The sequence below is a fragment of the Empidonax traillii genome, unplaced genomic scaffold (assembly GCF_003031625.1).
Source record: "Empidonax traillii isolate 1590-97213 ecotype Southwest subspecies unplaced genomic scaffold, ASM303162v1 scaffold141:size962631, whole genome shotgun sequence".
Lineage (NCBI taxonomy): Eukaryota > Metazoa > Chordata > Aves > Passeriformes > Tyrannidae > Empidonax > Empidonax traillii.
The window spans coordinates 423,331-437,935 of NW_020955334.1; positions in this window are offsets into that span (position 1 = coordinate 423,331).

Sequence of the window (14,605 nt, forward strand, 5' to 3'; positions counted from 1 at the left end):
TTTCTGCAAATCTATTTCCTACCTTGCAAATTCTATCTCTCCCACTGCACTCTTCCTCTGCCCTCTCCTCTCCCCCTCTCTCATACATATGATTTTGAGTGTAATGGGTGTCATTTCTCTCTCTATCTCTCCATCTGTTCCCACGATCAACACTCACAGTCCAGCCCCTACTTTGCATCTAGTATGTGTACTCTCTTTATCCTTGGCCTGTTTTGATTTCGCGCTTTTCCTGTCTCTCCTTTGCCCTCTCCACCATCTCTTTAGTCTCCCTAGCCATCAGAGACCTGAGGGTGTGGTTTGACATTGCAGCTAATTTGGGCTAACTGTTAGCTGTCAAAAAGAACAGTGTCCCTGTTCCCCTGCCTGCACATTGCTCTCACTTCCCTGGAACTGGCACTGCCTATCACCCAGCAGTTTGAGTGAGGAGTTGAGGAGTTAAACTGGCACAAAATTCAACCTTTAGCAGCAGTCAAAGAAAAAACAATTTAGTTCTCAGTGGTTTTAGCTCACCAAACCAGGTCATTGGGCTTTGATGAGTGCTGGCATTGCTGCAGATGGAGTAGAAAAGGCACATTGGAGGCCTTGTAATTCCTCTGTCTTTCTATTCCATATGTTTTCTGCTGCATTTTGCATGCTAAGGATTGGACTGCCCTCAACAGCTGTCTTATAACAGGAGTGTGTCATTAGGGGCAGGGAGTCATAGCAAAAGGAATATTGTTTGGCTGATTTAAAGTATTCTAAATTGAACATGGTCAGTCATTCGTGCCTTTGCAGCCTTAGAAAGGAACCAGGGGGCATCACGAGCAGCCTCCAGTTTGAAGAAGTATTTTTGAGGGGAGAAAAACCATGAAAACAGCCATGACTTGAGTGGGTGTCAGTTTTTTCAACAGATTGAGAACACTGTGGTAGAAGCAACCAAGGAGGTCACACAGCTTTTCACAAGATCTGCCTGTGGGTAGGGAGAGACTTAATCCAAACATCTGCAACCCGAAGAGCAAAGGTTTCCAGCAGCGGGTACTCTGGAAGGCTGCTTTTATCTATCGGCTTGTTAATCTGCTGAGATGCATGAATTTGGGAGGCTGTGGTAGGATGGCGAGGATCTGTCTCCCCTTGTGGTCAAGTGCTGGGGAGTTTGCCCAGGCTGGTGAGTTTGGCTTTTGCTGCTGCTTCAACAATAACTTCTCCCCCAAAACAATTGATTAATGGAAACCAAAAACGAGCAATCTCAGGAATCTCTCCTTCTTTAATACAGTAGTTACAGCTTAAAGATTTTATGTGCACCTTATTAGAGTGGATACTTTTTTTTACTTAGTTTCTCACCCTTCCAGCCTCTTCTAAAACAATGGCATTATTTTCAAATCAAATTTTATAAAATGAACACTGGAGTTGTTAAGAAGAGATCAAAATTTACATGAGACTTCTATTTAACCTATTACCTATGAAAATCTACTTCAGGCTGAAACATGTTTTCCAAAGTTTACAGCATACAAAACAAATGGGTTTTTAAAATTTCTTTACTTATGAGTACCTTAAATTGTGTTTTCTAAAAGGGAAAAAAAAAAAAAAAACCTTGGAACCTTACCAGTTTAATTTGCATTTTGGCTCTGATGTAACTCAAAATAGATTAGATTAAAAAAGGAAATTTGGCAAGTGATTACTCAATTACATGATTTTACTGCTTTGGTATTTTGAAAATAAAAATGAACAGATCTGTTTTACTTTGAAAAGAGCCTGGTGCACGTGTGCTGTAACCACTTTTCAGAAACCATATGGAAGGTTCCCTACTCCGCATATGGCAATGCTACCCAGGGCTCAGATATGTACTCCTGCGATAGACTACACAGGATCCAGTTGGATCAGGGATATTATTGTCTCCATTTAGATGGTACTGTATCAAAGCAAGGCAGGGTAATGAGTTTGGTGTGTAAAACACAGGAAGTTTACAGTGACAGGGCTGCATTGCTCCTTTTCATAGGAAGGAACTAAAATTTCTTGGAGCTAGCACCAGGCCAGGAAGTTAGGTAGAATTTGGGAAAGGGTACAATTTATATAGGATCTGTATTTTGCAAGATAAAAAACATGAGCAGCATCAACAGATACTTTTAAAACATTTCATCATCTAGAGCTACAGATATTTGAACTTCTCTGTGCCTTCCTAGTTACCCTTGATTCCCGTGTGGTCATGTTTCCAGCACTTCTCTGATATCTGCTCATCCCTAGCCTTCATACCCAGGGAAGGAAGCCTCTGCTGACTCCTGGAAGACCAAGCAGGTGGTGAAAAACTCCCTAAAGTAACAAAGCATTGATCTTCCACATGGTGAGGGATGGGGTGGTACTGTGCCTTAAACTGGGTATCATCAGGGTTGTCTGTTATTCCCATCACCCTGTGTTCCTTAGCAAAGTGATAGGAGGAGATGGATCATCTGTCCCTCCATCACTGATGTGTCCCCTTGGGGCCACTAAGGCTATTTGTGGCTTTGGGGTGTCTGATAAATACAACAATTTTGCATACGTATGTTTTGTACCATGATCTGGTCACTTGCCTGTCCTGCTCTATAGACTCAGTTTGATTCTTGAAAGCTCCTCCACATGCATGTGTGCAGCTGTCCCTTCAGTGCAAGGTATCACAATATGTGTCTGTTCCTCCAGCACAAAGCTGGTTTGCATGGGGAGGGATTTGACCAAAATAACAGCAAGTTCAAATTACAGACACCTTACTTAGTGCCATCTCTGCCCTGGCAAAGTGTAGCCCTTCCAGTTGGCTTTAGTGGGGATTAAGACCTTCAGAATGCTGCTCTTAGTATAGTAATGCCGGTGCAGACATAAAGTCCTGACACGTGAAGAGCAGAATATGGTGGGCAGTTGTTAGAAATTAGTACATTCATTTTGGAAGAGTGATATGGAATGGAGGTGAAGAGCTACAGGATTTCACTTGACTATTGGGCCTGTGAATCTTCACCAAGCCAGCCCTGTCTAAAGAGGGGTCACTGCCTAAATGTCCCTCACACAAACATCTGTTATGGAGAGACAAGCGTCCTGCTGTTGCAGCAGGGAGACCCTGCTTTTATCTGCTTCAAAGTATTTTAAGAGTTACATGGCACACGAGACTTGGTTGTCCTCTCTACCTCTTTGTTTCTGCTTGGTTGTCCTCTCTACATCTTTGTTTCATCCTGCTGCCTCTTACAAGTAACTGGGTTTGGCTACTAAATACCTCATATTGGACAGACCTGTTTCTGAGAAGTCAGAGACAGATCTTTGCTGTTCAAAATAAAGTGCTTCTCAAGACTCTGAATTTCCTTCATGTCTTCACTTTTCTCCTGTTTAAATGTGAAGCAATGGCCTTCAGGAACCTCCACTGCCATGCCATTGTCACTGATGATCCTCATCAGTACATGAGGATCATTGCTGTTTCTCCTCAAGAATAATTGAGTGTGTTTGATTTTTCACTCCTTCCTATCTTTGTGGAGACAAAGGATGAACTCAGACCCTGGTCTCCATCTGTCCAAGGCAGCAACCTGTGCTGGCACAGATCATCCCAGGACTGACAATGGACAGGAGAGGAGCTGACAGCTGCCATTTGCCCAAAGAAGCCATCAGCCCAAAGCATTTCTGCAAGGGCAGAATGACCAAGCATGTCCCAGAAGAGTTGACCACTTTCAAAGAAAAAAAAAAAAATCAGGTTTTTACCACTGAGTTTGAAATATGTAGACAGTGAGTTTCAATTTCTTATCTCTGAGGTCTGTTACTGGAGATCAAAACGTGCGGTGGGGTGTGCGTGTGCGCACAGGTGTCACTGTTGTAACTGACTTTGTTACACCGTGTTCCTGTGTCGGGGGAATCAGCAAATCCAGGGCTTCTGTTCTGGAGATGAAAATGGGACGATAAAACCGGGGCAGTGAGAAATCATTTCCTGGTCACCATATCCTGGTGGAATCGCTGCAATTCATGTATTATTCAAAGTCTAGATTTCATGGCCAAGGCTTGAATTAACCTTGAAGTTATCTGAAAAGTCTCTTCTTCCCTGACGAGTACGCAGCCTTCTCAAGCAAGCGCCCTCGCTCCTCACACACCTCACCCCCAGTTACGGCTGTCGGTGTGCCAGGGGGAAGGAAGCACAAGCAGCGCCGTGGCTGCAAAGCTGGCTTAGAAGTTTATCCAGGTTGACTCCACGAGCAGCACGACCGTGGCCGTGCAGGGCCCGTGAAGGATCCACACCTCTCCTCAGCGCTCGGGTCGGTGGCTGCAGGTTTCTCCGTGAGAAAGGAGGAAGTCCCCGCGGGTGGAAGTCTCTCAGGCGGGTCAGGGCGCGGTCCCTGAGACTCCCCCGGGGCTCGGCGGTTCCTCCTCGGGCGCGGAGGGGCGGCCGAGCCGAACCGCGGCGGGCCGGGCCGGGCCGGGCCGGGTCGGCGCCGCCAGGGGGGGCCCTTGGGCCGCTGCGCTCGGCTCCGTCAGCCCCGGGCAAGCGGCTGCGAGCGGCCCCGGCCCCGGCGGGACACGGGCACGGCCGGGCCCGGCCAGCTGCCTCCTCGGGGTCCTGCTCTTTCGCTTCGGCGTTTGGGGATGCTTCTCTCTCTCTTTTTTTTTTCTTGTTTTTTTTTTTTAATTTATTTTGGTTTTCTCCGTGTGTGTTTTTGTTTGTTTGTTTGTTTTTCCCCAGCCTACGACTGTTTTAATACACCTGACCCGCTATTTCACACGCTTGGGAAAACCCAGAGTGTGGCTGACACCGAGTCCCAGAGAGTGACAGGGAAAGCGAGGGAGCGAAGAAGTTTAGGAAGAAAAGTGTAAAATAGGGGGTGGGGGGAAACCAAAACAACAAACAAACAAACAAACAAACAAACCGAACCCTTTAGAAAAATCCTGAACGTCTGAACGTGTGTGTGGGTGTGGGTGTGTGTTTCCTTCCTGCCAAAGCAGGATGTCAAATACTGTCCTCTTCCCCTCTTTTTTAAAGCAGGCTGAAAGGAAAATTCTTCACAGAATCTTAAAGAACTTTTGACACAACAGCTGCAAAATCTATTTTCTAAACAAAGATTTATACATATTTATACGAGCTTAATCCAGATTTTTTTTTTTTTTAATAAATCATTCTCAGAACTGCAGAGGTAAACTATATGTAAATACCTCAAGTAATAGGCTTGTAGTGCAAATCACATCATTTTATCTTCAATTTTGCATTCGTTTTTCTGGCTTAAAGGTGCATCAGAGATATGCATTTTAGCATATTCAGAACACGGGGCGTGAAATTAAATGTTTGACAGAGTGAGAAAAATATACAGACTTTGGAGATGCCTTAAAAATAGTAATTTATGCAGATCTAGAGGAGTGAAATCATTTGCAATGGAGTGACCCTCTCTCCAGGAATTTTTTGCTCAGTGTTCTTCTCTAATCTCCTGCTGTATCTTCATTTTTCATTGAACTAGCCAGTTTTCTGCGAAGCAGTCTTGTAGATAAGGGAAGTGCTAAAAGAAGAAGAAAGAAGAAGCTCAGTGGGTCCGTTTCCATTGCACTTTTACCCAAGGCAATGGGCAGAATTTAACGGATTCCTTCCAACATATGTTTTTGCCAGATAAGTAAACAGTGTGTGTCGGAAATGAAAAAGCATTTGCAATTTAATGACATTACAGCTCTCAGCTTAGGCTGGCGTGCTGCGAGGCGAAAAGCAGAAAGAGAGAGGAGAGTAGAAAGAGAAAAAGAACAAAGTTCATCTTCCCTTTTGTGCATTTTTATCAAGGAAAATATTACTTCTTTCCCCCTCTTGTTCTCTTTTCTTTTTCTCTTTGCTTTTTTGTCTCACTCATCTACATTTTTTTCTTTTCTCTCCTTTTGTCTCCTCTGTTCACTTTTACCTTTTTCTTCCACTGCCACCGACTCGTTTCCTTTCACCACCACCCCCTTCTATTGTGTCGCCTTATTCATCTATTTGGCCCATTCAGTTTTTACCTATAAGGAGCTGTTTATCCAACAATGTATCTTTTTTTTTTTTTTTTTTTTTTTTTTTCCGCCGTGTTGTACTCCCGGCGCTACAGCTCACAGTCAACAGGATTGTTGGAGGGATTATAACGTTTCATTTCAAAGCGCGACAAATCTGCTCGCCTTCCCTCCTTCCCCGCTCTCCCCAGGCTCGCCGGTCCCTCGCAGATGCGCAGCACCCTCGGGGCCGGGATCGCTCCCACATCGCCCCCTCCAAACCCTCTCCGGGCCACCCCGTCGGGGCCGTCCCGCTCGGCAGCGGCAGCGGGGGAGCAGGGGGAGCCCCCGGGGAGGGGGCAGAGGCTGCCGGGCAGAGCAGGGAGACCCTCTGCTCCCGCCGCAGCAGCCGTCGGACGCGCCTGCATCTCGTCCCCCCGCTTTCCCCAGCCATTAGGTGAGCGCTGCAAAGTCACGAGCTCCCACCCCAGGCTTTCCCTGGAGCTCGGGTGTAATTGAAAAATACCTCCAGTCAGTGGCAAGTCCTATCTTACAGGCATATGTCTGAAACGATGTTTAAAGAAAAAAAAAAAAAAAAAAAGTCATTGTCTAGAGATCCGTGCATGGGTTGATTTGGGTTTGGGTTGGGGTTTTTTTCTCTTTCCATTTTTTTTTTATTTTTTTTTTTTAACCATGAAATTACATCTTTCACATCTCCCAGATCCGGTACTTGGTAAGTAAAAAGGGAAATCTGTTTGGACATAAGGAGGTAAAGTAGCTAGAGGTGGTAATTTAATCAACCGAGGATATATTTCAATGTTTTCTCTGGTCTTCTAGGCATTAGCACTTTAAATTCATTATGTCTGTTTGACAGATATATGCAGCCTTAAGGATCTAAAAATGAAATCCAAGAAGTATAGCCTGCTAGAGGACATATATTGAAGTTAAGAGATTAAAACGGTCTAACCATTGCAAACAGAATGGAACATCTCGCATTTCTCATTCCTTATAAGCATGACTATTTTGCAGATGTTAAATACGGTCTGCTCTAATTATGAAGGAGGGGAGGGGGGACCCGCTCAAGAGCCGAGGCTTTCTAACTTTTACATTGATGAAGTGGATATTAAAAAGACAATATTAGCTCCTGTACCGTCTCGGGCTCGGGAAGTTTTACATGGGGGATTTTCTCTATCAACAATTTAATAAGGAGGGTGCAGCAGCAGCAGCCTCTCCTACATGCTTTAAAGACTCAAGAATCGTGCATGAATTTCCTATAAGGCAAATAACAAAAGAGCCAAATGAGAAGAGCGGGTCTTTTTTCCGTCTAACTGGGACACTAAGGACTCTGTGTCATTACAGTAATTTAGCAATGTTAATGATCTGTAATATTAATACATCATACTTGAAAATGGGGAAGAGTCGTCATAATTAAATGCATTAAGCCACAATTAAAAAGTCATCTAAGCAGTTGTAAAGATACCAGCGACGATAAGGCTGTTCATTAGACTGCGAACCTCTCTGCTCATGGAAGCCCTCCCTGGCAGGGTTGGTGCAGCAGCCCCGGCCCGGCTCAGCAGCCGCGCAGGAAGGCGCTGGGGCGCGCAGCCTGCGCGGCCTTATCAGCCCATCGCCTAAGGAGGTGGGGGGTGAGGGGGCTGTACCAGCGAGCCCTTTAGTCGATCTGCCCCAGTTTTTCAGGGAACCGGGGTGGGGGGAGGGGGCGGAAGGGGGACACCACAACAATCTCGTCCCAGACACTCGTGTCCGCATACGCTGGTCACCTTTTCAAATCACGTCCCCTGCTGCACTGAAACGCTTATATCGGCTGCCAAATCGGAGTGACATTTAAGCAGAAGCCCAGACCCAGGCTGACCCTTACCCGGCGTCTGAGAGCCCCTGCCGTCCTCTCCTTGGCTGCCTCAGACACACAGCACACAGGCAGCAGCCATCGGGGCAACGCCTGGCCGGGCCTGGGAGCAGCTAGTGCCCAAATCCTCCATCCTGCACCACCGGCCTCTCTCAGCTTCTGCCGAGGAAGGCTGAATCCCTGAGTCATGGGACTGAGCTCTGAACAGTGGGACCCGTGGGGCTGGGTCCTTGACCCAGCAGCTGTCTCTGCCCTGCACAGCCAGCTTCCCAGGGAGTCAACGTGAGACCATATGAGCACTTGGGGTTGAGATATGAGCAAACACTCTCTTATAGTGTGGGCTGTGAGGCCTGGCCCTTGTGTTGCCCAGTTGCTGCCCATCATCCCATGGGGGCAACAGCCCCACGCATTTCCTCATGTAACTCGTGAAAACCTCATCCCCAGCCTAGTTTTGGTGAAAACCTCATCCCCACTCTAGTTCTATCAAAATGGTCCAGCTTTAAACAATCAATTAAACAAAAAATCACGTTCAACCAGATAACTGCTGATAGAGTTTTTCTTATTCCATCTCTGGCAGATTTTTCATCTTGTGGACACACACTGTGATTTTCAGGCTGGTTTCATAATGGAGAGAAGGTTGCAGTAGCAGGCAGTGCTTTGGTAGGGCTCTCTAGTGGTCCCCTCCTGAAAATGGCTTATCTCTTTGGCCAAATTCAGGAAAGTCTGGCTGAGGGAAGCCTTTTATTATGGAAATGCACAGTTGGGTATCAGAGGAAAACTCAATCTGGCGATTCCAGAAATCCTGCGAATCAGACATAGAGATGAGCCTTCCAACCCAAGGAAAATTTTCAAACCGATCTTGAACATAATTCCAAAAATTAGGCCTATTTCCAGCCACAGTCCTCAACTCTATGCAAATGTAGGCTTGCCTAGCCTGTAACTGCCTGGGGAGTGACATGGACATTGTCACCTATATGTGGTTCTGAGAGGAGAGCTGTGCATTGCAGCTGTTTATGCCTTTCCCTTTCCTGCTGATATCAATGATGAGTGTAATAACTAAAAATAAGATGGAATAGAGGTAATGACAAATAAATGGGTAGGAGTAAAGAATACAAACTAAAAATTACACAATTTGCTCAACCTTTAGATATGAGATTTTGGTAATGTCAACAATTTTGTATTTTGTTTTGTATTGCTGTTATATTCAAACATACCCTAGAAACACACAAGATTAATATCTGGGTTGGATATTGCAATTTACACCGATACATAAATGAAAATCATTTACATATGTAGTGATGTAATATGTAATATGTCCAGCTTTCATGTATGGTGAGTGTGATTCCTCGGAGGTCTTAGCCTTCCATGGGAATGTTACTTCTTTGAATGATAGCATGATGATGAGAAAGTCTTCATTTGGGTTTGTAAAAAATCTGCAGGTAGAAAATGGATGTATCCTGCAGATAAACCAGGGAGAGCAGGTAAAGTGACAATGCCAAACTGATGGAATATTTGCTTATGTGAATATGGATTTCTTAAAGGGCTAAAGGGAGCTTTATATCCCCTTCCCCTCCTGCATCCATTGGTGCTGTATGCTATACATCCAAACTATGTCATAGGGTCACAGCTGTATGACTACATGGTCTCCTATTCAGATCACAGAAGGATTAATTTCTCTTGTTTATTGGTCCACCAGAAGAATCTCATGCATCCTCAGCTTTCTGTCTCACTACTTTCTTGAGTTTGCTTAAAGCCCCTGTTTGATCCCAGCTGGATACAAAATAAATTTGGACTTGAGCTCTCACTTATTTCCATTGTCAGAATTCCGTGAAACCACTCAAAATAAATCTTGACTTAAGTTGGGAAGGAGCTGTTACCCTTGGAAACGGGAATCAACCTTTCATGGTCTACGGTCAACATTGCATCTCAGAACCATATTTGTGGTCCATTTAAACAAACATGCTACGAGCATGTTTCATAGTGTATCTTAATACAGAAGATGAATGCCCCACAGAACTTCTGTGCTGTCCTGGAGAAGGTTTTTCCCCAGTGTGAAATCCTGGAAGGTATCTGTGGTGGACCTTCCCTGGAATTCAGCCCTGAAAATAGTGACCTGAACCCAGGCTCCCTACAAATGATCTTTATGATCACTGCCTGCTGCAGGGCCCAAGATTCAGAGCCCAAGCTCTAGGGTCATGTCTTGGGTCCGTTTGGGTGCCAGAAATGTCTTACAGCCACATGTTCTGGGAACTTTCACAGATGCCTGGTGACAGTGCCTTGAAAAAGATCCATGAAAGAACAGCAGTTACCTCATCAACTGCAAGATTCAGAACATTACATTTTGGTGTTCTAAAAGAAATTTATTTCTCTGAAAATGTCCAGGCTGTGGAAAAACATTTTTATTGAAATGAAAGGTATGTTAAAAAACAAAACAAAACAAAAACCTGTGTTCTTGCTTGAGTCTTTGTTTAAGTCTTGACGATGAAAACTGTGCTCTTCAGCTGGCTCTGCTGTGCATGCAATCAGAGATACATTCCTGGCACTGGAGAGTGAACAAACCTGGTGTGTGACACAAGACCACATCCAAACAGGATGAGGAAATAATCCCTTATATCAGAATAAACAGCCATACAGCCCATCAACTGCCTTGATTTTGTTAAGTGTTTTGCTGGTACAATTGGAGAAGTCAACTTTAAGGAGACATTAGGAGGAGTACAGCTAACATCATAGAATGTTTTTTATCAGAAAGGCAGAAGCATCTAAAGCAACACTGTAGTTAAGGAACAAGATTGGGTAAGAAAAACAGTTGTCAAATGCTAGCACAACAATTGTGTTGAAACTGTTGACAGGTGTGTGGAGAAAAGGGGTGCAGAGAAGAAAAGTACAGGAGTAGGTGGGTCGAGAAGACCCAGGCACTGTTATACAAGGGTAGAAGGAAGATGGACAAATGATATTTGCCAAAGGAATTCATATTAATCTAAATTATGTAAGACTTGACCGGGGTTTGCTTTGAAGGATGGTAAGGGAAGGTCAAGGATCAAAGATGCTGATAGGAATATTAATCAAGGGATGAGAGTGGAAGAAAATACTCAAAGGCTGAGAAACCACGAGCTCACTCTCAGCCATGCTGTATTAATACTGGTATGTTAAAACCGCTAAAGATAATGTATTTTGAAAACAACTGCAGAGAGAGAACCTCAGTGAAGTGATATTCTTTTCTGTCACAGTGAAGGTAATAGATGAAGCCATCTTCCTTTCTAGAGTCACCACGGGAAGGATAAGTAAGGGACAGAGGGTGAAAGATGCAAGTCCCTGGGACCTAGCTAAAAGACAGTGTGAGCAGCATGAGAGAGTTGTAGCACTACTGAGCTAGAAGAAATAGATCTGGAAAAGATGGCCTCAGAAAAAAGAAATCCAGAAAGAAATAAAGGCTGAAGACTGTAGCAGCAGGAATCAGATGCAGCTGCTAGTCTGAAGAGGGTGAGAACAAACCATGGGACAGAACTTGAAAGAGCTGGATGGAAAACATTCAGAGAACAAGGACAGGTGGCATGTCCTAGGGAGGAGATTGGTTGGATTATCTTTGCAGTCAACAGGAGGTATTTAGCAAGGTGGAATATTGGCTCATCTGGCAGCTGTAACTAGTATTAGTTTTCTACTAGATGTTCAGCTCTATCAGAGCTTTGTGGTGCGCCCCAAGATGACAGGTATGTTTGTCAAAAGTATAATAATACCTGACTAAGGCAGACTTGTTCTGAAGTTATCATTACTACTCCATGGCTGATCATAAATAAATATTTTAGTAGGTGACTTAATTCCCTTCTGGAAAGGTAGCACAAGAGAGTATTAATACTTTCTTTTGAGCCTGGAGACTGACAAAAATTTCATCAGTCATGGATGTAATACCTACAAAAACAGAGTATCTTTTCCCTAAAACCTTACAAACATACCTGAATCCCTCAAAAGTGAGAGATCTTTTTCTTCCTTACAAGCTAGAGGTGAAATATTCTGCTCATTTAGAGGTAACTTGCCTTCAGTATATCTTATTTGATGTAATAAAAACTGTTATTGAGGATTTTAGAGCAAATAAATGAGGGGGGGGGAAGTTAGTATAACTTTAGCAACTCTTTTGATTAGTAATCTTTTAATAACCTGTCCTAGTTAGGACAGGAGCCAAGTTTGTTATTAACTCATGTCAGGAAAAGACCATTCTCAAGAATACTTATCAGATGTAAATGAAAGACTAAATTTTCATTTAATCCAGTACCCTCTTCCACATTACTTTATTAGGCAGTGAGGAACTTTTACATCAATTGAAAAAAAATGTTCCTAAAAGTGATCCAGGTGCAACTTCAAGAACAATCATGTTTTCATCAGGATTTATGACCCTCTGAAGAGTTTGGAGCCCAGAAACTAATTAATTTATTGCAAAACATTAAAAAAAAAAAAAAAAAAAAAAAAAAAAAAAAAAAAAAAAAAAAAAAAAAAAAAAAAAAAAAAAAAAAAAAAAAAAAAAAAAGAAAAGATAGAAGCCTGGTCCTAGTGGTAGAGGTGTCACTTTCTTTAGTGTAGTCTGGATCTTACCCAGTGTCTTTTATCTCTGCCCAATATAAACCTGATACAGTTGCTTTCTGGTTACTTTTACATTTGGGAGTTTTTCTCTTTAAATTGCTGAGCTTATGTTCAAAATACAGTAAAATATCAACATTAGCATTGCACATTTTTAATAAAATCTTCTGTATGTGACAATCTACTTTGATTTATGCATATAGGTATGAATGAACATTGTTCATACAAAATATTTTGGTCAGTGTTGGCCAGCAATACTGGCTTGCTAATTGTTAAATTATGCTGATGATGAGATGCAGGAGCAAGTATTATTTATCATGTACGCAGAATATTCAGGCCATAAAAACAAATTTCAAACATACCTTTATTCTTCACTAATTACAGTAACAAGGTCAAAAAAGGCTGGTCAAGAAATTGCCATAGCCCAACCACCAGCTGGACTTGGGCAATTAACAGCAGGTTTTACTGAAACCTCATTGCCCGGTGATACTCGAGAACACGCGTTCAAGAAAGTGGCTCAGCAGTACACGAAAGGTAGTGTCCAAAGCTGTCGATGGAGTCCCATGGGGCTGACCATGCAGTTGTGTAAGTCACACTGGATGACCACACTGGGATTTGCATAGGAGCCTCCCAAGAAAAACATGCCTCTAAAGTCCACCTCCTTTAGCCGTCCCTAGGTCGTAGCTAGGGATCTTTTTGAAGCTGAGTATCAGAGCCTGAAACCACCTGTTTGACCCAGATCTGAGATTTCCACTGGCGTTCTGCACATCTGTATTTTAACCCGTAACTAGAAAATAAGAGATACAGAAGTAAAGCAGCTGCAGAGCAGAACCACGGAACCCCTGCAGCAGGAATGCTTTAAATTTACTTTTCTTCATCTTTAAGCTTTTCCATCTTCTGTCGCTAGGTCTCACCTTCCAGCCCATCAAGTGTCCCAGCGAGAGGAAAGCCTTCACCTCCACTGCCCTATGGCCAGGTAGGGTGGAGCAGGAGCTGGAAATATTCCCGAGCCAGGCATGGCCAGAAGCTAGAGACCCATCTCTTGGGTGAAAGCTACTCTGCCAAGCAGGAGTAACGGCAAGGAGCACACGGGGTATGGAATAAACCTGGGGTTTGCCTGATTTGGGTTCCCAGGTGCTTGTAGGCAGGCAAAAGGTTGACACTGCGCAGATCAGGTCTGCGAGAAGCTCCAACAGGTCCGAGAAGCCGCGGCCGATGTACTGCAGCGGGGCTTTCCTGAACCGCTCTCACGGTTTTAGGTTGCCAGATTTTAGCTATTAAAACTCTTCATCAGGTTCCGAGGGGGAATGCCCATAGGTGTGTGTGTTCTCCCTTACAGGACTGGGTTTGGGGTTTGGTTTTGTTTGTTTGTTTGTTTCTGAGAATAATAAATCATGCCCATTTGGGTTGCAGCCCCCGAAGGAGTGGGGATTCCTCGGTAGTACTCGGGGGGAGTGCACACCCCCGAGGAGTGGGGGATCAGCATCAGGGCGCGGCGCCGCGAAGGTGAGACTCCGTGACGCTGAGTGCACCTCGGAGACCCTTAGCTGACCCCACAGCGGTCAGCAAAGATCCACAGATCTCCGTCCTCGGCTTCCCCCCGATGCACCCCGAAATTCCTAGATCCGCACGGTCTGTCCCCGGTGTGGTCTTCGCGGGGCCGGGACTGGCACGGAGGCAGCGGGGAGACACGGGGGGAGCCAGAGGGGCGTGCCGGAGCGCTGGCACAACGCTGGGACGTCTCCGGGGGGATGCTCGGCCGCTGCAGGAGGCCGAGGTGTGGGGGGGGTCGTGCGAGGGCGAGCAGCAGCGCGGGGGGGTGACATGGACGACACACAGGCATTCAGGCTGCTGCAGCGCCGGCAGCTGCTCTGCCAGAGCCGCGGGAGGCTGAAGGTTTGGGGCATGGGGGTCCGACTGCAAACCCACTCTCTAGGGGAAACCGGCCCACAGCCTCCCCGCCGGGCTGCCCGAGGGGGACGCGCCCAGACCTGCCTTGCTCTGCCGCGGGGCTATTTCACCTGTCCCAGAGGAAACGATGCTGCGAACTGCGGAGCGAGGCAGCTGTCCGGTCCCCAGCCAGTGCCCAGCCCCGGCGGGGCGGGCAGCCGCGAGTGGGCCCGCCTCTCCGCGGGACACCCACGCGGGGCACGGGGTGGAGGGGTATGTTTCTATACCAGCCCAACTCCACTGCTCGTCCCAAACTGTGGCATGGGATTGTGTGGGATTTCCTCAGCAGGTATGAAACGGACGGCCAAG